This window comes from Anomalospiza imberbis, chromosome 5 (genome assembly GCF_031753505.1).
Source record: "Anomalospiza imberbis isolate Cuckoo-Finch-1a 21T00152 chromosome 5, ASM3175350v1, whole genome shotgun sequence".
Classification (NCBI taxonomy): Eukaryota; Metazoa; Chordata; class Aves; order Passeriformes; family Viduidae; genus Anomalospiza; species Anomalospiza imberbis.
In genome coordinates this window covers 2,294,301-2,301,479 of record NC_089685.1, presented here as the reverse complement: position 1 = coordinate 2,301,479, position 7,179 = coordinate 2,294,301, and the positions used below count along the sequence as shown (strand labels likewise).

At 49.4% G+C, this 7,179-nt stretch overlaps 1 long non-coding RNA gene across 1 annotated transcript; it reads left to right on the top strand.

Annotated features, from left to right (window-relative positions):
- The first annotated feature begins 3,836 nt into the window (after window positions 1-3,836).
- Window positions 3,837-6,319, top strand: LOC137474934 (uncharacterized). Its single transcript, XR_010999558.1, has 3 exons — window positions 3,837-3,991; window positions 5,467-5,525; window positions 5,621-6,319. It is a non-coding gene; the product is annotated as an uncharacterized lncRNA (long non-coding RNA).
- The last annotated feature ends 860 nt before the right edge of the window (window positions 6,320-7,179 follow it).

Genomic DNA, 7,179 nt, shown 5'->3' with positions numbered 1-7,179 from the left:
AACAATTCTCTGACTTCACCTGTGCTCAAGAATCAGCTATGGAAGCATTTCTAGCTGTCCAAATCCTGCAAAAAAAGCCCATTCTGCTTGGGAGGAAGGGAGGGGAAGAACGAAGTCTTCCTTGGGGGTATGAAAGCTGAGGGAAATGAAACAGAGCAGGCAGCAGAAAGACTGACAGCCAGAGCCTGCTGGATCTATGACTATTGACTGCAAGCTTGGTTAAGGTGGCAGTTCCCAGTTATAGCATCACCCACCTAAAAGCAGAAAGGAAATATCAATAATGAAATGGTAAATGCAAAAAAGAAAAAAAAAAAAAAAAAGAGCAGAGCAAGGCTGTGAAATAACAGGACTGCACTGATTAAGACAGACAGAAAGTGATGGTGCTGCAACAACTCTTGGCAGTGCTGGGAATGAAAGTCTACATTTCATTGTGAAAAAAAACATAAAAGGAGATGAATTTGTTCCCGTGCTGCCTGCAGCTTTTGGTAGGCTGTAAAACAGTTTGCCTGGTTTCTCTAAAGGAATTGCTTTGAGCAAATATCCAAGTCAGGAGGGTTATTCTTTTTTTTCCTTGCAGAAGACACCTGGATATAGCACCTACTCGTCCAGTTCTGGATGGACCCACACCTCTCCCTGTATTTTATGAGGTCTGAAATGGCTGGAGGTCAGTGGTTTCTGAAGAAAACAAATGAAGCAATTGGTTCTTGCTGCTTGGTGCATATTTCCCATTGCTTGAGGAGAAAATTGGCCCTGGAACTGTGAACATGCATCAGCGTGTGAGGGAGCAGGGGTCAGGCAGGCACAGCATTGTTGTAAATAACAGGGAAATTTATCCCTTTGTATGGTGCTGGGATCCAGGGCTTATTTCCCTGGAGCTCCACACGTCCCAAGTTATTTATGATCTCTAATGACCCCATCCCAAATGGTGGCTGCTCCACAGATGGGCCCGGTTCCCCAAAGGGGACTGTCCCAGGAGCTGGGCAGCACCAGCCACCTCCTCCCCACTCTGTTATTGCCCAGGGCACCCTGGAGGAGCACCTTGCTTTGGGGTCAGGCTCAGTTCTTTACTATCTTGAAGAAATACTGGTTGTGCACAAAACTTTGAAGTGATTTTGAAGCGCAAGGCGAAGCCATGTTTTGTGCAAAGAGTTTCCTTGCAAGGGAAGTTTTTAACATTATGGCGCTCCTCTACTCAAGATCAGCACCCTAAATCCATGGATTTCCTCCCCAGTCCTTTGTGGGCCCTCAGCATTTTGGGGTCTGTGCTGAGTTGCCCCCAGATCACACAAGGCTGAGCTTTACAGGGTCATCACTTGTTCTATAAAACTTTGGAAGCCACTTGGAAAAAGAGCCACTTGTTTTCTGTTGGGATTGAAACGGTTTTGACCAAAAATGGGGCAGCTTTTTGCACCTCCTGCCCATTCCTTCGATCAGCACCCACCCTGGGAGGAGGATCTAATGAATTGCAAGAGGATGGGACTGGCCCTGCCCTGTCAGGGCTCCTTGCATGGATTTATCCATGGAGAAATCCATGGATTTCCTCCCTTGACATCTCCAGCTCTGTGTGTGGCAGGCACATTCTTCTCTCTCTCAGGATTTTTTCACAGAGGACCACAGAGGAAAGGAAGAGAAAACAATTTCTATTTCTGCTCCTTGTTTTCCCATGTGGAATGTGTTTGGAGAATTGTTTACCTGGGGTGATTGCTTGGTTGGATTCTGGTGAGGATTGTTTGAGCCTGGTGGCCAATCCAATCCACCTGTGGCTGGACTCTCAGAGAGGGTCACGAGTTGTGAGTTAGATATGGTAGTTAGAAAAGTAGGTTTGTAGTTTTAGTATCTCCTTTAAATAGTAAATTAATGTATTATAGTAGAATTATAATAAAGAAATCATTCAGCCTTCTGAACTGGAGTCAGACATCAGCATTTCTTCCCACCAGGGTCACCTACATTTACAATATCTGTGAGTCTTGCTTGCAGAAAAATTTCACATAATCTCTTTTCCTGATGCAAAATCACCTCAGGAAACCTCGGCCTCCCTTTGCAGCTCCTTTTCCCCACACCCAAAAAGTGTCCCAGGACAGCTTCTTGTGGCACCACACCAAAACTCACATCCCTGAAACATCTGGGCAAAAAAAAACCAAAAAAAACCTGCTGGGGGTTGTTTTGTTGGTGCTCTCTTGGATGAGGAGTTGTGCATTTAAGGGTTATTTTCAACCAGGTTTATTTATGAGATTTTCAAGATCATCCCTATTCAAAATACCAAGTTTGTGATGGCACAAAATCTGTCCTTCCCCCCTAAGGCGAAGGCAGCTGCTCCCCCTTATTTTTTTAGCACAGATCAGCCCCTGCAGTCCCAGGCTCAGATTGGATATTTGAGAAAATTTCTTCCCTGAAAGGGTTTTCAAGCCCTGGCACAGGCTGCCCAGGGAAGTGGTGGAATCACCACCCCTGAAAATGTTCAAAAAATGTGCAGATGTGGCACTCGGGGGATGTGGTTTAGTGGTTGGGCTTGGCAGTGCTGAGTTAATGACTGGATTTAATGATCTTCGAGGTCTTTTGCAGACTTAATCATCCCATGGGTAGCCTGTAAAAGAGAGGAAAAAAATCTGTTTTACCAGGGGAATATTTCCTCAGCTGGTGTAAAAGTTGTAGCAACGCGTTTCCAAAGGCCAGGATGGATGATGGCAGCCCAAGGATTTCCCACCAAACTCCACAAATTCTGGATGAAACAAGCACAATTCATTGCTAGTCCTTAGCAAAACAAGCACACAGCTTGGTGCTTAAATTCCCCCACCAACTCAGCTATTTTTATGTACAGACAGCCAGCTCTGTATTTATTTTCCCTGCTTGTTTTACAGGAGCAGGGCTTGACACACAGGGCATCAGGCAAATAACTCGCCCAGTGCTTCAAAAAAAAAAAACAGAAAAAAACCCAGAAAAAAAGTCAGGAATCACAGCCTGGCACCATGCAAATAAACACATCTGTCCTCTGGAAAACTGCAGGCGTGGGATTTGGGGGAAGGTGGGGGATTGGGAGCAGGGGGAAGGTGCAAGAAAAGGAGCTGAGTTCAATGAGTGCTTGAGTGGGAGCCACTTCAGAGGCTGCTTTGTGGGGCCTGCATCACACATTCACGTTCATCTCCCCTCAAAGCAGTTTGAGTTTCCTTTACTCACTACCAAGGCAACAAATTCCTGCAGGGAGTGGTTGTAAACAGCAGTGAGAGCAGCCACTTGTAGAGGTTCAATGGCCAAGCCCAGAGCAGCTCAAAAAATCCAGAAAAAAAACACTTTTCTGGCATCTAAAGACATCTCCCTACCGAACCCTGGGGTCGCCCTCACCAACACGCAGTGCAGGGTGCCCCTGTGCGGGACAGGGAGCGTCAGATGTGCTGCTCAGAGGCTGAGGGATGCTCAGACACGCTCAGTGACCTGTGTTGATGGTGCTGGCGGTTTTCCTTCTCGCATCTGACTCCAAACTCCTGTCCCTCAGCTCAGCTGCTCTGAAAACTGAGCAAGCAGAGGTGGTTTGGAAGGAGCTGGGAGCCGAGTGAGCTGTGCAGGGCATTCCGTTAATGGTGATGATCTGACCTGTGGGCACTGCAGGTGTCACAGCCTGGATTCGACCCTCAGCAACCCACACTGGGGCAGGGACTGTCCCCACACCTCCTGGGGAGCCAAACCTCAGCCCTGTGACACGACAAGGAGAGGGGCAGCTTCGCCTGTCACCTCTCCCAGCAGGACTGCAGGCCTCAGGGAGAGAAGGGCTGGAGCTCAGCTGGTGGAGCCTTGGCTTAGTTACAGCATCGCTGGTGACCCCGTGGCCTTTGTGACAAAGTGTGCTCAGCCCTGGGGCTGGAGAGCTTGGACACCTCTGGCTGATTTATCCAGAGGCACCAACACAGCCCAGCAAGGTCCCAGCCCCGGGAAGTTTGTGGAAGATGGATAACACAGCACAGATATTAATGGGCCATAGGGGAAGGCAGCAGGAAACGTGAGGAGGGTCTGTACCTGACACTTTGCTTCCAAGTATAATTGTGCCTCGTCTGGTTGATGGAGGGACTTGAACCTGGAGCTTCCAGTGCTGGGAGCACAAATCTCCAGGGGATGTGTGGAAGCGTGGGGGCATGGCTGCACTGCTGACCCACCAACGGGGAGGTTCAAAGCTGAATCTCCAGCCAGGCATTCCCAGTTGAGAGCAGGAACAGAGGAAAGCTTCTCCACGCCCATCCTCATTGTCTGCCCTTGGCCAAGCCTGAGAACAGCAGAGAATTTCCCTACACTGCACATTCCTCCCCAACAGCTGGGCAAGTTTGGGGTCCCTGTTGGCACAGCTCCTTGTTTGTTCAATCCTTGGGTGCTAAGGGTGGCTTCCTGTCCCACCAAAATCCAAACTGATCACCTGGTCCTTCCTCAAGACAAACTATCACAGGTAATGCAACACATCCTAAAATACAGATGGGAAAGAGATCAGCCAGGCTGAGCCTTGGAACACGGCTCCTGTGAGGATTGGGATTGTTCAGCCTGGAGGAGGCTCCAGGCAGAGATTCTGGGACCTTTTAGTGCCTAAAAGGGCTCCAGGAGAGCTACAGAGGGACTGGGGACAAGGCCTGCAGGGACAGGACACAGGGAATGGCTCCCACTGCCAGAGGGCAGGGATGGATGGGATCTTGGGAATTAGGAATTCCTGGCTGGGCTGGAATTGCCAGAGAAGCTGGGGCTGCTCCCGGATCCCTGGCAGTGTCCAAGCCCTTTAATGATTGCAATGTGAAGTTTCCAACCAAGTGGAGGAGAGGTGGGAATTTATCACTCTGCTACACGGGACAATAAAATTCAAAGAATTCACAGAATGACCGGGTTGGAAGAGACCCTCAACATTATCGAGTCCAACCCATGCCCCAACACCTCAAATGCATCCCAGCTTCTGCCTTCAACCTTTTCTTGACAAGACTTCTCCAGTTATCAAAAGCAACCAGAGATTTTTGGATGCTTCTTTTTCACAGGGCCAATTTCCTGCCCCTCGAAGAGGATGGAGCTCCAAGAAGCCCTCTGAATGGCAAATCCCCCTGAAGGGTTTCCCAAAGGCCACCTAAATATTAATCCTCCAAATTCCCTCAGGAATTGATTCCCAGTCGCTGTACTCCAGTCTGCACCTGATTTTTCCACGTGTCCCATCATCTCAAGTGCCTGACTCTTTTCAAGGTTTGTCCTACTTTGTTTCAGCTGAGGGTTTGAAGCAGATTGAGGACAAATGGGGGTTTGGAGTGCTCCTCCCACCCCATTTCCTGCTGGCAATGCGATTTATCTTTCCCCAGACACACAATATTATGTGATTTTGATGTTCAGATGAACAATGATAATCAAGAAGACAAGAAGGAAAAGATTCATTTAATTTTTCTCTGTTCATGTGATAGGTTTTATGCTCCTGCTTCCCTCCCCCTGTTTACTCTGAGCTTTCACTGATTCTAGGATCTGTTACTGGGTATTCCTTGGAAACAACTCATCTCTGTTTACTGTCTCTGCAGGAGGTACTATTGCCTCTCACAGCTTAAATTCATGATTTGTTTTTCCTGTTTGTCTGTGTTTTTCCATCTCCAACCTTCCTTCTTGCCTCCATTTCCAGAGCACGTGGATATTCCAGCTTCTTTGGAGACAAACCTTAGTGTGGCAGGATATTAAAGGTGTGCAGGACAAGGGCTCAAGGTCAGGAGCTGCTCTGGGTGCCCTGTTTTGGTACCTCAGTGATGGAACCTCACCAGCCAAGGGACTCCCCTCCATGATAACCCACGGGGTGAAGGGGACAAAACCCCAAATTTAACCATTTGTAGACCGAGTCACCTGACTATGAGACAGGACTTGTCTTCCAGGACAGTGGTGATTGATTTTGGAAAGACCAAGATGGTCTTCTAGCAGCGAGGGAAAGGACAGACCTCACGATTATTTCCTCCATGACTTTGGACATCAGGAGGAATTTCCTCATGGAAAGGGTGGCCAGGCATTGGCAGGGGCTGCTCAGGGAGGTTTGGTCCCCATCCATCCCTGGAGGTGTCCAAGGAATTCCTGGATGTGGCACTCCGTGCTCTGGGCTGCTGACAAGGTGGGGATTGGGCACAGCTTGGACTCCATGACCTTGGAGATCTTTTCCCACTTCAGTGATCCTGGGATTCTGTGACCTTCATTTCCATGGGCACCAATGTACCTCCGCTGTTTTTCCTGAGAGAGGGATACAGTGCCTGGAGATGAGGCTGGGAGATCTCCATGGCTTACTTTGAGGTGACAGATAAGCTGTAGCCCTCAGCTTGGTCACTGATTATACAGGAACATTTTCAAAAGAGCCATATTTCTTTTTTCTTTTATTTTTTTTTTTTTTTTAGGAAGCACTCCTCATCTGACAGTGCAGGTTTCCTGGGGTCAGATCTCTAGGGTCTGGATTCTTGTCCTGGGGTCAGCTCTAGGGTCTGGATTCTTGTCCTGGGGTCAGCTCTAGGGTCTGGATTCTTGTCCTGGGGTCAGCTCTAGGGTCTGGATTTTTGTCCTGGGGTCAGTTCTAGGGTCTGGATTCTTGGCCAAGACCATCAGGATGGGCACCAGCCTCGTCTCCTCCTCCAGCACTCAGCTGTGTCAGAAGGAGCTCACCCCAGTCCCAGTAGGAATGACGATGTGAGGGATGATCCTTCAGTCTGAGGACGCTGGACAAGGTTGTCGTGGAGCAGCCTCAGTTTCTGGTGTTTGTCACCACCCCGGTGGCCATGCTTGGGTCAGCCCCTGCTCTCCCCATCTACAGAGACTTCCTGCAGGGGTGGCTGGAGAGGGCAAGGCTGACCCAGCTCACTGCAGGGTGCCAAGGACAGAGAGCAGAGGGGACAGAAGGGGGAAAGTCCAGCAGAGACCCAGCCTGTGGAAAACCATCCATGCCTGCACTGACCCTTCCCCGGCTGAGCCAAGGCTGCAGCTCTCATTTCCAGGCAGCAAGCTGGAACTGTTTCCTTGCCTCTCTGCAGATGCCAAAGGTGCCTGAGCTGAGACAGAAGCTTTCAGGGTGGCTCGTCATGAAATGCAGCACCACAAACCTTCCCAGGGCTGGAGCTGAGCCTTCCCCAGCTCTGTGTGGAAACTGTGCCTTGCTCCATGGCCCAGCACAGCCTGCCAGGAGTGGGACAGGCACAACCTTTGCCTGTCAGG